The sequence below is a fragment of the Ictidomys tridecemlineatus genome, chromosome 3, assembly GCF_052094955.1.
Source record: "Ictidomys tridecemlineatus isolate mIctTri1 chromosome 3, mIctTri1.hap1, whole genome shotgun sequence".
NCBI lineage: Eukaryota > Metazoa > Chordata > Mammalia > Rodentia > Sciuridae > Ictidomys > Ictidomys tridecemlineatus.
The window spans coordinates 148,575,181-148,593,244 of NC_135479.1; the positions used below are offsets into that span (position 1 = coordinate 148,575,181).

The 18,064-nt window shown below is 36.3% G+C and overlaps 1 pseudogene; it reads left to right on the forward strand.

The window, feature by feature from the left end:
- Positions 1-281: 281 nt before the first annotated feature.
- Positions 282-12,276, forward strand: LOC110598397 (elongation factor 1-alpha 1-like; annotated as a pseudogene).
- The last annotated feature ends 5,788 nt before the right edge of the window (positions 12,277-18,064 follow it).

Below are 18,064 nucleotides of genomic sequence, written 5' to 3' on the forward strand. Positions count from 1 at the left end.
AAGAAGCCCATGCACAAAGGGTCTCTCTTGTCGTCCCAGCCGGGTGGCTAGAGCCATTTGTCTGTATTTTCCGTGTGACTCAAAATTCTGCTTGCAGTTCTGGGGTCCCCACCCTCTGCGCTGTCCCACCTTGAGTGCTTCGCATGTTGGCCATCTGAAGTTAGAATATGGGTAGTCCTGGCTGGTTCCCCAGGGCTAAAAGCTGTGACATTGGCCCTGAGTGCTGCTGGGCCAAGAGCCAGAGCGGCTATGGCCCTACGCTGTTTGCACTGGGCATCTGAATGGCCACTGCTGCCTCAGCAGCTGTTAAGCTTGGCCTTCCTCAGAGTGTCGTGCCCCCCCCCCCCCCAGTTGCTTGCACTCCACGTGCTCTTCGGGATGTCACTGCCTTGGGCTCTGCTGCGGGCACTCCCCCTGCTATTCGCCCCCAGGGCTTTCCCTGTTGGTTGCCCTTGTTCATCTTGTGCCATAGGCCTGCCTAGGCCCCCATATAAAGGTCTGTAAATACACAGAATGATGTGATTGTGAGTGATGTGGGGGAACTATTATTGATATAGTGATAAAGTGAGGCCTCTTGAAAGAGAACCATGTGTGAAGAGTAGAACAACATTTTAGCAGAAAAAATCAAATTTATATGATATTTAAAGTCACAAGAATGGAAGAGAGGAATTGGTGGTTATCTCTTATACAAAAATATCACATAGACCTCAAAATTGGGATGATTCAATTAGATAAGATGGAAAGTACTAAGAAAAGTAACTAACTAGTTATGCCTTTGCCATTTTAATTTTGCTTTTATCTTTTGTCAGATTAAAATCACTGTTATCAGATATATCATCTATTGAGATTCTTTGTGGCACAGTCCCCTAGAAGGTTCAGAGAAATGTGATAGTTTATGCAGCTTTGCAGTTGTCCATGTTAATGAAGTTTAGAATCTATCTTGATAAATCTGTGTCCTGGGCTCTTCAGAATCCCCTAAAACTTTTGGGCTTGATAACATATTGGGTTCATTCTTTCCAGTGTCTCTGGGCCTGAGGAAGGTTCCTAGCCAGAGGACTGTGAAATGGCATGGTGGTGAACTAGAAGGCACTGAGTAAATCTCAGTGGTTGTCAGTCTTTGGAGTATGCCAGAATCCTGGAGAAGCTGAAGTCTGAAGGATGGGGTTCTCCACACTGCCATCACCTCATTTCAGGATATCAAGTGATTCTCAAAAATAGGGAACTGTCTATAGCTGTCTGAATTATTTAATGCAGCCAATTCAAGTCTATGGAAAATTGACGAGTCAGCCTATGATAAATGGTGTGTAAATTCTGTATCCTTATTTTTGAACTTTTGATTGAGGGTAAACTATTGACTTTATGTAGTAGAATATGGAGTTTTGCATTTCTACTAAAGCTGTTTCCATGTGAGTGTGATTTTCCAGGGGAGAATTGTTCTTGACTACAGCCTTAGATTTTTTGTTAGCCTGTGACATTGTGCTGACCTTGAATATCAGTGCTCCTAATCATGTTTTCTTGTATGTTTCCTTCAAGAGAGTAGCCATCAGCAGGTATCAGGTCCCACATAATACTTTAGGGACTTCTGATTATGCAAATTAAGTCTCATAAGTATGAATTTCTATTTTGATCTCACTTTTCTTATAGCCCTGGAAATTATAAAGCAGATTAAGGTAGATCAGAACTTAATCTAATTTTTCAGTTTTGCTTGGTGCCATTGATGAAAGAGAACAGAACATGGAACCATTTGCTTTGGCAGAGCCAGATATGGCGGTATCTTTTAATGCTATATAATTTCTCAGAGTATAGAAAGTTGCTTGGTAGCTTTGGGATTAGGCTTTAGATGATATTAAGCACAGCAGATAAAGTAGGGAAGTAATGCCAGTGTTTCTGCATCTGCTGAATATATATGTATATATTTGGTACCAAGGATTAAACCCAGGGGCTCACAACCACTGAGCCATATCCCCAGCCCTTTTTATGTGTTGCGTTTTTTTATTTTTTTGAGACACGGTCTCACTAAGTTGCTTAGGGCCTTGCTAAGTTGAACTTATGGTCCTCCAGCCTCGGCCTCTCCAGCTTTAGCCTCTTGAGCCACGGAGATTACAGGTGTGTGTCATCACACCTGGCTGGGGTTTGCTTTTAATAGGCTGCTTTAAGACCTAAGACCACTTCATGTTGTAATAAGCTACATGAAAAAATGGAAAGGGGATGGAATTTGGACTCAAATAGACTTGTATCAGATATTTCTTCATTATTACTATAAACATCGTGTCTTTCAGATGTCACTTAACCTTTTTGTAATGAACATAAAAATTCTATGTACTTCTATTTCTACTTACATAATAAGGTGTAGTGAAGAATAAATTGTGTATTCAAGCACAATGCCTGGCACAAAGAAGGAAGACTGTCATTGAATAGTAATTTGAGTCTGAATACACCTTCTGGGGATCATTGCTTACTCCTTAAGGCTCAGCTCACATTGTTATATCTTCACTAAATTTTCCCTGAGTCTCTCCACAGGATAATTAGGATTTTGTGTTTCCTTGACTTTTTTGACCTGGGTCGTAGCAGCCTTCTCAAGGCTCAGATCATTACCAGAAGACTATGAGCATAGTCTATTAAAATCGTGACTTAGGCATAACCTCCTTCATACATTGTTCAGATTTGCAGAGATCACACGATAAAGGGAATATCATTGTCACCATGGGTATTGAGACCTGTTGACATAGCCTCACTACTGAGAGCTGAGTTTTTCTGCTGTTAAAGCACTCTGTGAAAACCAGACATTTTCACCCTGATTTGGGCCTTCATGTTGTTAGTTGGCTCCACTTCCATTATCTCCTCAATAGTTCTACAAGTTTTTATTTCTACTCTCAAGCCACAGCTAGTATCTCATCTCTCAGTCTGAGAATGTGACCTTGTCTCAAGATCAGGTTATAGTTTCTTCATCCTCTTTGCCAGTCTCCTTCTTTGGAACTTACAAATTGTATCTTTCCTGTGCTTCTTGCTTTCTATCTCTGTAGGGAACAAATCTGTCTTTTACTTTCCTTCACAGTCAACAAAACAAAACAAAACAAAAAACAAACAAACTGTGGGAAAACCAGTATGTCAAAGAGATATTTATGCTTTTCATGTTTATTGCAGCACTATTCACAATAGCCAAGGTGTGAAATCAACCCAGGTGTCCATGAACAGATGAGTGAATTAAGAAAATGTGGTATATATACACAAAGGAATATTATTAAGCTTCCAAAAGGAATGAAATCCTGTGGATGACAGTTATGTGAAGGGAAATAAGCTAGGCACAGAAAGATAAGTACCTCTTATCTTCACACATCCTCAGAAGTTAAAAAAAGTCAATCTCATAGAAGTTCAGTGTAGAATGCAGGTTATTAGAAGCTGAAGAGTCAGGGAGGGGCAGATAGGAGAGGTTGCTTAGGAGGAATAAGGTCTGGTGTTTCTTTGCACAGCAGTGTGACTCTAGTAAACAATAATGTATAAGTATTTCACATAGTTAGAAGACAGGATTTGAATCTTCTCATCACAAAATAATGATAAATGTTTGAGGTGATGAATAGGCTAATTATCCTGATTTGATCATTACACATTCTATATTTGTACTGAAATATCATACTGTACCATAGAAATATGTAAAATTATTATGTCAATTAAAAAAAACAAAAATGTGAAGAACTAGCTTATGTTTCTCTAGTTCCTTATGTCCCATCTGCTTTATAGCCCACTGCAATCTGGCCCGCCTCCATTATATTGGAATATCTTACTAATGTGACTAAATGACTTACTAAAATGACTAAGATTCATTGGGATATTTCCCCCATGCTCTTTCTTAGTCTTTAAAATTTTTATTAGTGCATTATTGTTATTATATCATAGTGGAGTTCATTATGACATATTCATAAATATATATAGCATTGTTTGCTCCATTTCAGTCTGCATCTTGGGCTTTTTATACATTGAATTTTTGGACAATTCAGTCCTTCCTTTATTTCTGTGGTGTTACTCTATCTTGGTTTTCTATTTTTTTTTTCTGATCTTTAAGAGGTATTCTTGCTCCATTTATTCATTCTTTAATTTATTGGTTGATTTGTTTTATGCATTTTTGAGCACGTATGGCAAGTACAACAAAATATTACATTTGCAAGGCCTCTGTCTTCCTGGACCTTAATTCTAATCAGGGAGATCTTCAGTGAACAAATACATAAACCAACAAAATAGTTAATAAATATCATTAGTCCTATAAAGGACTGCAAATACACAGAGTGATGTGATTGTGAATGATGTGAGTGGGGGACTATTATTGATATAGTGATAAAGTAAGGCCCCTTGAAGGAGAACCAAGTGTAAAGACAGAGAACAGGAGGGCTGTGGATATGGCTCAGTTTGTAGAGTGTTTGTCTCAAGGCCCTGGGTTCAAGCACCGCACACACACAAAAGAGAATAGAACAACATTTTAGCCAAAGAAATAGAATTTATATGATATTTAAAGTCACAAGAATGGATGAGGTCACTTGGAGGCAGAAAACAGAAGATGTATTAACGTTTTGAATTGAGTGGAGGAGAATGGGCCTGCAAAGGAAATAGCTAAGAAGATAAAAGGAACATGAGGCCTGGGCTTGTGGCTTAGTGGTGAGCGCTTGCATCGTGTGTGTGAGGCACTGGGTTTGATCCTGAGCATCACATAATAAATAAATAAATAAACAAACAAACAAACAAAGATATTGTGTCCATCTACAACTAAAAAAAAAAAAAAAACTTGAGGTAAGTAAGTTGGAAAGGTATGATAGGCAACCCCTGTCCAAATTGATATCCCAAGGATATCAACATTCTAATTTGTAGTCTGTATGTTGCGCTACATAACAAAGAGGACTTAAGGTTGCAGATGGAATTAAGGCTGCTACTCAGAGATTAGGAAGATCTAACATTCTGTATTAAATTACATAATCCATGTTGAAATTCAAGCTAAAAAATAGTGTACACCATTAATGATGTGAAATACTAGATCTGCCTTGGCATATTATAGAGGAGGGTATCCAAAGCATGGGAAGATTGGAAAATGAGAGTGAATTTATTATGTTAAAAACTTCTTCCACCTCAGGAAAGTCTTGAGGTCCAAAGAGTACATCTTTCATCACAACTGTGAAAAATAAATTTCTGAGGAGACCCTGAATATTCAGCCAGCTACTTAGTGGTAGATTAATTGATTATATTGGACAACTTCCATTAAGGAACAACTTCCATTATTCTTCACAGATTATGTATTTAATTTTCATCATGTATTTTCCTTTTCCTGTGCTTTGCCAAATCTAATTCTGTGGCCTTCCAGAATGCCTTATTCACTGTTATGGTATTCCACATCACATTGCTTCTGACGAAGGAAGAAATTTCAAAATAAATGAAGTGCAGCAAAAAAAAAAAAAAAGGGGCTCATGGTCACAGAATTCATTGATCTTGTCATATTCAACACCATCTCAAAGCATCTAGCTTGAAATAATGGTAGACTTTTTGCATAGACAGAGATGGTGGAAGGTAGGTAGCAATACTTTTGCAGAGCTGAAGAAATATCCTGTAACATATAGTATATATTGCAAGTCTAGTGTCTAATATATGGTGTTGTCTCCCCAGGATTCATGGTTCAGAAATCAAGGGTACAAAATAGCACTGCCTTCTCTCATTTTCCCTAGCGATCCACAATCCCAAATTTTTGCAGTCCAGATTTTCTATCTAAAAGCCTTCATTCCAAAGTGAAGAATGCTTTCTCTAAGGAGATGGAACAATTGTTTCATTGAAGTGGAAGTTGAGATGGCTGCTTGGCTATTTTGGCCTTCTTGTGCTTCTGAATCAATAAGAAAGTGGCTACTACACTGGCTGTAGCTGTGATGGATCATATTTGTTTTGAGGTTTGTAGGGAATAGGTCAGATATCAGAGATAACACTCCTTAGAAATAAAAGTCTATGTCCCTAGTTCTGGAACTTCAGCAAGAAATAAAATAAATAAATGTCACTGCTTGCATATTGATAGTTTTATTACAGAATTAGGTTACAAATCCCACAATATATAATAATTAAAAGGAAAAATACATACCTGGAGCATATACCACAGTCTCTCTGTCAAATGAATGTCCTCATTTACGAATCCTCCTCCTGGGTTTATCTTGACACTTTTAACCATTGCAGAATCAAATTTCATCAAAAGCAGTGGTCATAAATAATGTGAAGAAGATTGCAACTGCTACATTGACTCAGAAAACATGTATTCACTATTTCTAAAGAGTTGTTTACTTAATGTGGATTTTTTAAAAGCTGTACACATGTAACCTCACTGTGAGTAAAACTGTGGCTATGTAAGATTTATGTCCGTCTTATCTTCTAGCCCTCTGGGTTCTCACGGGATTTAGCTTTTCTCTCAACATTTTCTTCCAGTTGTTTCAAGGAATCTCCCTGACTCTGGTGTTTCACATGTGCTCATGAACAATTGTGTGTTCTTCCACTTTGTGTGAGCCTCCTGACTGGTGGGCATTGCTGTTCTCTATCTGCTGTGTGTCAAAGCTGTGTCCATGGTGGAGCTGGGGGAAGGGAGAATATCTGTCTGATTTTGTATTACATTCAATCACCTGGACAAAATGTGGAGCCTATTGTATTTAAATCCTCCTTTCATGAATATATTTCTTTTGGTGTTTTGTCCTAATATTGATCTCACAGGAACCTGGACCCATCCACCAGACATGGAGGAAATGGCATGCATCCTGATCATTGTCCCCAATTTTCTCTTTAACTCTACAGGTGTCTCTGTACTGCTTTGTTTCCTGTTAGAGGGGAAAAAAATCTGAAACCCCAAAACCAAACCAAACCAAACCAAATCAGCAACCAACAAAAAGAGGAAGGAAGGAAAGAACAATATATAAAAACGTGCATATAAAATCGAAACAGATATTGAATGCTAGCTACACACCAGAAGATTTGATTCTTAGCTGTCCAGGTGAAACACCTGGCACATGTTAAAAAAAATTGTCCCAAAGTAGTTAAATTTTGAGTCTGCATAAAATATCATCAGTCAGTTTTCATATGGGCTGCTTGCTTAATCAGTTCAGCTTCCATCACTTTGCATCTTTCCTCTCCATTAAATATTCCAGATTTATATATGTTTATAACTAGAACAATATTGTAGTATATTATTTCAGGCATGGGTATAAATACCAGAAAATGCTATACATAAGCTCCCAGGAAAGGAGGTGAGGCCTTCCTGTTGAGGATCAGTTTACTTTTTTTTTTTAAGTTTTCAAAAAAATAAGAAAAGTACATCTGAAATTCTTGCTAAGGGCCTGGGATTAAAAATTACATTATCTATTTTTTTTTTTTTGGTTTAGAAGAACTGTGACAAAGGGAATATAGCATGACCTCAGAAGTCAGAAACATCTAAATTCTAACTGCACTAACTTACTTATGTATTCTTTTTTATGTTGTTGTTTCTTTAAAAAAACTTATTGGTAAAGTAAAATTATACATAATAGTGGACCTAGTTGCTACATATTTGTTCATGAATGCAACATAATTTGGTCAGTTTCATTCCCTACTACCTCCCTTTACTTATGTATTCTTGGTCAAGGTGCTTGGTGAGGCTGTTTCCTCCTTTATGAATTGAATAGACTTCCTGGTTTTAATGGTAGGGTTAAATGAGATGATGCAAAGTGCCTGGCACCAGCCCCTGAGAGGGTCTCCCACAGATGTTCCTCCTCCTACCCATTGCCTTTTCTCTGAAGCATGAATTGTCTCATGCTTCAGTGAATCATTGCTATATGGAATTTTAGAGCTGGGAAGAAATAGGTCTCAATTTTCATTGCCATGACGACAGAATCAGAGAAGTGAAAAATTTCCTCCTGAAACAGTGAGCAACTGTTAACAAAGTAGCACCTTTTTAATTGGTGGCAAGTATGTGATTTCTTTCCTTCTTTTTTATCCTTTGCTAATTTTCTTAATCCTATTTATTTATCCTGAAAGAACCAAAAGGAGAAGTTGGTTATTGATTTTCTACTTACTATGAAAATGTTAATAATGGTATCTATCACTTTTATTTCTTCTACCCTGCTGCCTACAGAACATCATGGAAAAGACCTGTATTTTATATTATCTGAAATAAGCCATTTTCATCATAAATATATACATATTTGTCAGATATCTTTAGGTCATAATTATGTTTCATTATAAAATTTCAATGAATTGCGATGGCCATCTGGTCCTTCTTTTACCCTCTAAACAGGATCATTTCCAAGAGAGGTTATGTAAATGAAAATTTGCACACATAAGTGAAAAGGTATTGTTTTGAAATGCTTAAAGTTGATTCAACTAATTTTCATGGTAATACATTTCACTCCCTCAAAGTTTCTGTGGTCTTAATTATCACCCCAGCCTGAAGCTAAAGCCTGTTGTCCTCTTACCACGGGCAGAGAAATATTTAACCATTGTCACTAATAAATCATATCCTTACTTGCTCTAATTTCATGGTTTATTGAGGATTCTAAGTTGTGTGTACAATGAATCAAAAATGCATTCTACTGTCATTTATACCTCACTAAAATAAAGTAATAGAAAAGAAAAAATTCTAAGCTGTGATCTTTAAGATAAGCAGTTGTCCTTTTATCATGTCACACAGTACGAAGCCATTTTAAAATAATATTTTCAACTTAAAATTTATTTTTAAAAAGTTATGTTGAAAAACGAAATCCTCCAAAGCAGTTTGGCAGAGATCAGTAAAGAAATTGTTTACTGAAAATTTTTTATTGGAACTGAATGATGTAGAAACATGGTGCCAGTAAAATTATTTCCTTTTCATTGATAAAGAACCACTGTAGATAGGCAAGTCATGCTGCTTGCATGCAAATATGAAATGGCAGAATGATTTTTTTGACTTTTGATAAGGTACTTGGAGCAGAAAATAAATTTTCTCTTGTGCAATTATAGAGAAGAATTTATTAGTCAGATAAGAAACAAGCTGAAAGAAGTGCTAAAAATGGAATTGTCACAGAGATTGTTAGCTGCTCACCTAATATTAATTTTCTCCTTATCCTTAGTATGACAAGCCCAATTTTCATGAGCAACAGTGTACACAGATTAAAAAGTATTTAATTTCTCAACCTCCCTTACAAACAGAACTGGGTAAGTGATGCAGTTTGGGTCAATGATAAAAATAATGGAAGTTTCAGGTAAGAACTCTTGGGAATACTTCTTTAAAGTTAGTGATCCTTTGTTGGTATGCCTTTTCTGCTCTATGGACTTTCTCCTTTTTCCTCCATGAAACTTGATAGGCATGACAAATGGGAGTCCATTTATCCTGTAGTCCTGAGGGAAAACCAAGAGAATTACAGGTAGTTCAGCCCAGACCTCAACCTTGTAATTGTTTCTTTGATGAAGTCAATATTGCTTATATTGGCCTATCATGAGAATCTACTGAGGGTATTTAAAAAATTGAAATGATGAGACTTCTCCCAAGAAGTAGGATATATAGATTGTGGCACTCTAATGTTTCTATTGCAATAGCCAGGTGAATTGCAAATATATTTTAAAAAGTATCAGCTGTAAAAGCAAGTCTATAATACTAAAATTCCAGAAAAGGAAGAACCTCTCAGGTAAGCAGGTAAACAATGCTCCTTTCTTTCCCTGGGAGTAAGAGGGATTCTGCTTAGAGAAAGAGACAAAAATAATGTTTTTAGTGGTTACACAGGAAACCTGAAACACTTCAGATACATGCCTGACTTTCCACACAGGTCTTAGCCAAGCTTTGGTGCTGTACAGGTGGCTGAGGAGCTAAGCTTAAGATTTCTAAAAAGCAGAGCCAAAGCCCCTATATCTCACGATATTTAAAAAATTAAGACGACCAAGGAAGGGAACTTACCTTAAACATACATCTGGTCTCTCCTTCAAGACATTTGCTAGGTTTTAAAGTGTAGGAGACAGGAAGCTGAAAAGCTGAGATGAGAATCTTGGAAGGGCAGAGGTGTATCTTCCACAGTTTACCAGAGTGGAAGATTTGGAACTACATCAGCCTTTCAATAAAATTGAATAAAAATTCAATAAAAATTCCAAGAAGGACAAAGAAAAGGAAGACAGGAGAAACTCTTTTTGGTGACAATTAACATTATCTGAAGAACCATATCTTTTTTTTTAATACACAGAAGTTACCATACCATAAAAAATTCTAGACATACTGTGAGACATAACAAATGTGATTTATGGTGAAAAGAAAAAGCAGACAGTTGAGTTAGGGCCACACATGGTACAGATATTGAAATTGATAACAAGGAATTTAAAATAACTTTGATTAATATGGTTAGGAATATTAAGGAAGGCATGGAAAAATTGAAGAAATGATAGAAAAATTCATCAAAGAATTGGAATCTACAAAAAATGAAATGACATATACAACTAAAAACAAAATATTTGAAAACAAGAACTCACTAGATGGGGTTTATGAGATTCAATACAAAAGAACATAGATTTAGTCAACTGGAAGACAGAAGAATAGAAAATATCCTAGTTGAAGCATAATAAGACAAAAGGATTGAAAGAACAAAACATAGTATAACACAGGTGTACACTGTTATACTGATAATCCAGCTTGGGGGTAGGGGTGGGGGAAATATTAATTTGTAGTGTTTGCTGATTGCCACAATGTAAATATTCTCATAATGGATAATTCCAAGAAATCCATGGTACACAATCACAGAAATTTCCTATTAAATAATCAATTCTAGCAAACTGGTGCACATGAATCATATTTAGAAAGTCTAAATTATGTTTAAAACCCAGAAAGAGAAAAGAGAATAGGCAGAAGCAACATTTGACTAGAATATAAAAAGAATATTTTTTAAAAATTGAAATATATCAAGCCATAATTAAGGACTATGGTGAACTATAAGCATGATAAATAAAAGATGACACCTACACATATCAAGTGTAAAGTTGTTGCAAACCAAGTTGTAATGGGTAACATCCAAAAAGATAGGTCTGTCTTAAAATCCCTAGAATTTATGAATGTTGCATTGTTTGGAAAAGGATCTTTGTAAATATAATTCAATTAGTATTTCTTAGATGAGAAGATTGTCAGGATTATTTTATCCAGGTGGTCCCTTACAGTTATTCCATGTCTATTCCACCACTATAGAAAAAAAGAGAGAAATGCAAATTGCCTGCCTTAGTATCGAAAAAGAGGATAGATCTTATAAAAATCAAAACACACTAAGACAATTATGAACAATGTTTCTACCATAAATTTGGATGAAATTAATACATATTTTTTTTGAAAATACAACTAACCTGACAGAAGAAAAATGAAATGACATATACAACTAAAAATAAAATGAAATGACATATACAACTAAAAATAAAATATTTGAAATCAATTTTTCACAACACAGGTGTCATGAAAATCACCACTAAGTCAAAGCCAAAATAGGAAAGGAAAAGATTTGTCATTGGACATGTATTTTTGGGCAAGTCCATCACTACTGACCATCTAATCTACAAATGGGGTGGGAATGATAAAAGAACCATTGAAACATTTGAAAAGGGGGCTGCCGAGATGGGAATGGCTCTTTCAAGTATGCCTGGGTCTTGGATAAACTGAAAGCAGAACATGAGTGTGGTATCACTATTGACATCTCCCTGTGGAAATTTGAGACCAGCAAGTATTACACAACTATTGTTGATGCATCTTTATTTTATTAGTTTATATGTGGTGCTGAGAATTGAACCCAGTGCCTCTCACACATGCTGGGCAAATGCTTTACCACTGAGCCACAAATCCAGCCCAAGACTATTGTTGATGCCCCCATGATACAGATGTTATCAAAAACATGATTACAGGCATACCCAGGCTGACTGTGCTGTCTTGATTGTTGCAGCTGGTGTTGGTGAATTTTAAGTTGGTATCTCCAAGAATGGGCAAAACTGGGAGCATGCCCTTCTGGTTTACACACTGGGTGTGAAACAACTAATTGTTGGTATTAACCAAATGGATTCTACAACCAGAAGAGGTATAAGGAAATCAGCATCTACATTAAGAAAATTGGCTACCACCTTGACACAGTAGCATTTGTGCCGGTTTCTGGTTGGAATGGTGACAACATACTAGAGCCAAGTGCAGACATGTCTTGGTTCAAAGGATGGAAAGTCACCCATAAAGATGGCAGTGCCAGTGGAACCAAGCTGCTTGAAGTTTTGGATTGCATTCTGCCACCACCTTGTCCTACTGATAAGTCTTAAGATGTTTGAAAAATTGGTGGTAATGCGCTGCCTCTCTTCTCTAGTAGAAGCTGGAAGATGGTTCTAAATTCTTGAAATCTGGTGAAGCTGACATCTTCGATATTGTTCAGGCAAGCCCATGAGCATTGAGAGTTCTCTGACCATCCTCCTTGGGTTGTTTTGCTATTTGTGATATGAGGCCAACAGTTTCTGGGGGTGTCATCAAAGCCATAGACAAGAAGGCTGCTGGAGCTGCAAAGTCTCCAAGTCTGCTTAGAAAGCTCAGAGGCTAAACGAATATTACCCCTAACACTTGCCACCCCAGTCTTAGTGGTAGAAGAATTATCTCAGAACTGTTTGTCTCAATGGCCATTTAAGCTTAATAGTAAAGGAGCGGTTAATGATAACAACGCATCATAAAATCTTCAGAAGGAAAGGACAATGTTTTGTGGAATATTTTTTGGAGGGGGGGTAGCTTTAAGATAACTAGTTTTTAAAATCAATACTTTTGGGGGCGGTACCAAGGATTGAATTTAGGAGCCCTTGACCACTGAGCCACATCTCCAGTCCTATTTTGTACTTTATTTAGACAGGATCTCAGTGAGTTGCTTAGCACCTCACTTTTGCTAAGGGTGACTTTGAACTCTTGATTCTCCTGCCTCACCCTCCCAGGCTGCTGGGATTACAGGTGCATGTCACCATACCCCATTTTTTTTGCTTTTATTGGTGCATTACAGTTATACATAATATTTGGGTCCTTATGCCCCCTTATCCCTCCTCTCCTCTCTTTCTCTATTTCTTTTTCACTACTGGTCTTCCTTTCACGTATTATTTTTAATTTGTCCTTTATAGATACACATAATAGTGGAATTCACTGTGATATATATATATATACACCCACACACACATATGTGATATATATAATTATATATTATATAAAAATAAAATACATAAAATAAATACATATGAAATATATAAAATAAATATATAAAATGTATAAATTATATATATAATGTGTAAATAAAATATATATAAAATGTATAAATATAATTGTATTTTCTCCCCTTTACTGTTCCTCTTCTGTTCCTCTCAATCTCCTTCTTCTACTCCACTGATCTTCCATATATATTTATTATATCTGACTCTCCCTTTCCCTCTCCTGACTTTGCTCTAGTTCCACTTACATGAGAAAACATTCGACCCCTGATTTTGTGGATGATGTTCTCTAGTTCCATCCACTCACCAGCAAATGCTATAATTTCATCTTCTTTATGGCTGAGTAAAACTCCGTTGTGTATAAAACTCCTTTGTGTGTATATATATATATATATATATATATATATATATATATATATATCACACTTTCTTAATTCATTCATCTATTGATGGGCACCTGGGCTGATTCCATATCTTGTCTATAGTGAGTTGCACTGCTATAAAATCAATCTTTTTAAATGAAAACAACTTGATCAAAAATCTGAGAATTTTGAGACCCATTAAAAGAAAAGTTTCATGAGAAAATAAAATTTGAAATATTCTAATTTCTTGTTTCTCTAAGCAAGAAAGCTTAGAGATGAATGATTGGGTTATGAAAGTCTTAATCAGTGTGTTAATACTCTGATAGGGATTGACTGGAAAGTAACTGTAGGCAGGTAGAGCATGGCTGGAGGGGATGGGGTCTCTGGGGATTTGCTTTTGGGATATATATTTTGTCTTGCTGAGCAGAGCTTTGTCTCTGTTTACTGATTATCATGTCCTGAACCACTTTCCTCCACCACACAGGCCCGTAGCCAGCTGTCTATGGACTGAAACTCTGAAAAGAAACTTTTTTTTCTCCTTTAATTGTTCTTGTCAGGTCTTTGGTGACAGTGGTGAAAAAGATGACTAAAACACCATCATATGATGTAATATGTGTGAAAATGCCCATTATAGTGCCATGCAGATAGTCAACCTAGAAAGTACTATGAGCTGCTGTTACTATCATTGTTAGTAGAATTAGTTTTAACTTGAAAGTCTCATCATGGGAATAAAATGTCCATTTTGTAGACATGTAGGTTTTACACCTAAAACCTTTTCATTGCATTGTATTTTGCAGCCCTATGTAAATATTTGAATTCATTTGATGCTTGAAATCACCATTTCTGTAGCACCATAATGGATTATGTCCAGTTACAGTGAGGCTTGTTTTTTGACTTTGCAAATGTTGGGTATATAGAAAAATCATAACTCTGAACACTATTAGTGGGAATGTGAAATGATGTCCCTACTTTGGAAAGTGGTCTGGGAGTTCTCCAGTATGAAATATAAAATTACTATAGAACTCAGATACATATAGCAGCATTACTCATAAGAGCCAGAAGGTGAAAACAAAGCAAATGTCCATCAACTAATAAATAGATTGACAAAATGCAGTATATCCATGAAATAGAATATTACCAGGCCATAAAAAGAACAAAGTACTGATAACATTGTTACAACATAAAGCTAAGTGAAATAAACCAGTCACCGAAAAAAAAACACATACTATATGATTCCATTTATATGAAAGTTCAGAATACAGAAACCTTTTTGTGTGTGTCTCTATATAAATATATGTACATATTTATATGTGTATAAATATACTTATATGTGTAGTCTACTGCATGGGCTCTCTCCCGTCCAGCAAGGAGGTCCACAGAACAGGGTAGAAGAGAGTGTGGCTGTGGAGTAGCTAATCAAGACCTCCAGAGACCAAGCAGGAAGCAGGTCTGATTTTATTGTGCAGTTACCATGTATATACTCAAGCAGTAGCTAAGCAGATTACAGGCAGCCAGCAATGCAATTTCTGCTGACTGTCCTTGCAGCAACCAATCGAGGAGTGGGCCATGGAGCAAGCGTAGGGACTGCAACACGGGGCCTTAGGCCCAGGGCTGTGCCTTTGGGGTAAGGGGTTTGCTACTCACAAGCTTAGCATGGGGGAGTGGTTTGCCACTCAGAAGCCCTTAACATATGCCATATATGCAGTACACCATGCACTTGTCCCCACAGTCTACATATTTATATGCTTTATAAATACACTATTTATAATATATATTTATAAATATGTACATATATTTAAAAGTAGTAGATTATTCATTGATTAGGGCAAGGCAGTGGAGCGTCAAAAGTAAGGGAGGGAATAGCTATGAACAGGGAACTTCTTGGGATGATGAAAATGTTTTAGTGTTGATGGGGGTAATAATTACACATACCCAAAACCACTGAACTGTATACTTTAAAAGGTGAATTGTATGTTATATGAATTATATTTCAATAAAGTTGTTAGAAACAAGCAATAACAAAAGAGATTTTCCTGGCCACTGTTCTGTAGTAGTGCCTCCATGACACCACACACGGAAAGTAAATTCCACATTTGACCTCCCTGACCTTCTCTGTATTCTCTCACCTTCTTGCTGTTGGAACCCTATTTATGTAAGGTCCTCCAACTTATCTTCAGGGTCCTCTTACAATGTAATACTTTTGTGTAAATCTATCTGACTTGTCTCTTAATATTTAAGGGGAACTACTGAATTTAAAACAAAACTACAAACAGTAATAAGAACAACAGCAAAAGTAGGACTCTCCCTTCTCTTGAAATCTAACTAAAAGAAAGAAGTCTTACCATGAATTTAAAAATGTAACTTTTGTTCTTATAGCAGAGGAATGAGGTTTCTCCCGAGGTAGCTGTTCTATCCATGTCTGTGTACAACAAAACTCATGGTTTATCTTAAAGGAGAAAAGTCACAGGAAAACAGGATTTACAAAGAGGAATTAAAATGTAAAGATTTGGGGCTGGGATTGTGGCTCATCCATAAAGCCCTCACCTAGCATGGGCAGGGCCCAGGTTCAGTACTCATCACCACATTAAAAAAAATAATAATAAAGTTATTGTGTTGTGTCCATCTACACTTAAAAAATAAATATTTTTTTAAAAAAGAAAAGAAACATTATAAAAAAATGTACAGGTTTGCTGGGCTGGGATTGTGGCTTGGTGGTATAGCGCTTGACTAGTATGTGTGAGGCACTAGGTTTGATCCTCAGCACCGAATATTAAAAAAAAAAAAAAAGGTCCACTGACAATTAAAAAATATTCTAAAAATGTATAGCTTTGCTTTAAAATATCTCTATGGCCTGTGCTAGAAATTATTCACTTCCTCTTTGCCTAGTTAACTTTCAGCCTTTGTGTAGGCATCACATCCTAAGGGAACTCGTTCCAGAACACTTTGATTATCTCAGATTATAGGTCCCCTTAGAACCTGACCTCTCTCTTTCATAATATGTGTTACTTTGTTTTTAGGATGTTATGATGAATTTTTGTCTTTTCTACTAGACTGAAGTTTTCATAAGAGCAAAGATCTATCAGTTTTTGGTACTGAATGTATTACCAGTACCTTGGACAGAGCCCAGGAGATAGTATGGTTTCAACAAATATTATGAAAGCCTATTATAGGGTACTTTACCAATAATGCAAATTAAGATATAATTATATTGATAATCCAGGTTCTATGTTTGTCCCTTTTCTCATGGGTAGGACAGGCTGAAGTAATTACTTTCTAAGGGAGGATGTGGTGTAAAACAAAGTTAGTTTAAATAGCAGACAGTCTGCTTCAGAAAACAGAGTGGCTCCTTGTATATCATGACCCAGTATTCTTGAATTAAGGTGATAAAAAAATGCCCACTGATTATTCTTGGCATCACTAATTCTTCCCTGGAAGTACCAATCAATACTGGGTCCAAGAACATGCTCATCAATAAACTAAGCTTTAGTCTAAAATGCCAACAGGTGGTGTTATACTATAGCCTTGATAGGAATAGGTAGGGAACCATTGGCAGGATCCCTGGAATTTCTGGCCATTTATCCTAGTGCACTTGTTAATCAAGTCATTTTATAACCGCAATATGAGTGTGCATTTTTCATGATGTATTTTTTTTTTTAGTTTTCTCTTACATCATAGGATTTTTCTATCCCCGTTGAGTTGATGAAAGACTGCGCAAGAGTTGTGCAAATTCAGCGCTGGAGGAACTACAGGGTAGGGTTTGTTGTGAGGCAAAGCTATTTGTTAAAGAGAGAATGTCTTGAAGCTTCTCATTTCAAAGATTTATACAGAGGTTTTCTCAGTTTATTCTGTGGTGATACCTTGATTCTAAGCGTTAAATGAATTCAAATATTTATTTATGGCTACAAAATAGAATGCAGTGAGAGATTTTAGGTGGAAATACCAAGTCTACAAAATGGATATTTTATCCTCATGATGGCAGACTTTCAAGTAAAACCAATTCTAGTAATAGTGGTAATAACAGCAGCTAACAGTACTCTCCAGGTGGATTATCTGCCCGGCACTGTAATGGGCATTTCCACACATATTACCTCATTGAATTCTAATAACAACCTGTGAAGTAGGAATTATATTCCACTTTGATAAAGGTGGTAGTTGAGGCATAGGGAGGTTAAGTGTCTTTTCAAAGGGTAATAAAAACCCATAGCAGACTTGAAACTGAGCAAACCTGTTATCATTTAGAAATTCAAACACAAAAGCTCTGGTTTTTTTTATTCAATTCACTAAGGAAGATACATTATAGAGACCCACAAAATCTCTAGGGCAAGAAGAAGTATACTATTTCAATAATTATGATGTATAATTTAAAATAACTGGGCACTAAATTTAAAAAAATAACTGTAGTGAAATCTTAGTAAGAACCATACATATAGATATATAAATATACCCAAGGTTGACCTCTTAGCATGGGGTCCCCAAAAGCACATCTTGAGCCAAAGGCTTCTGTATAGTTA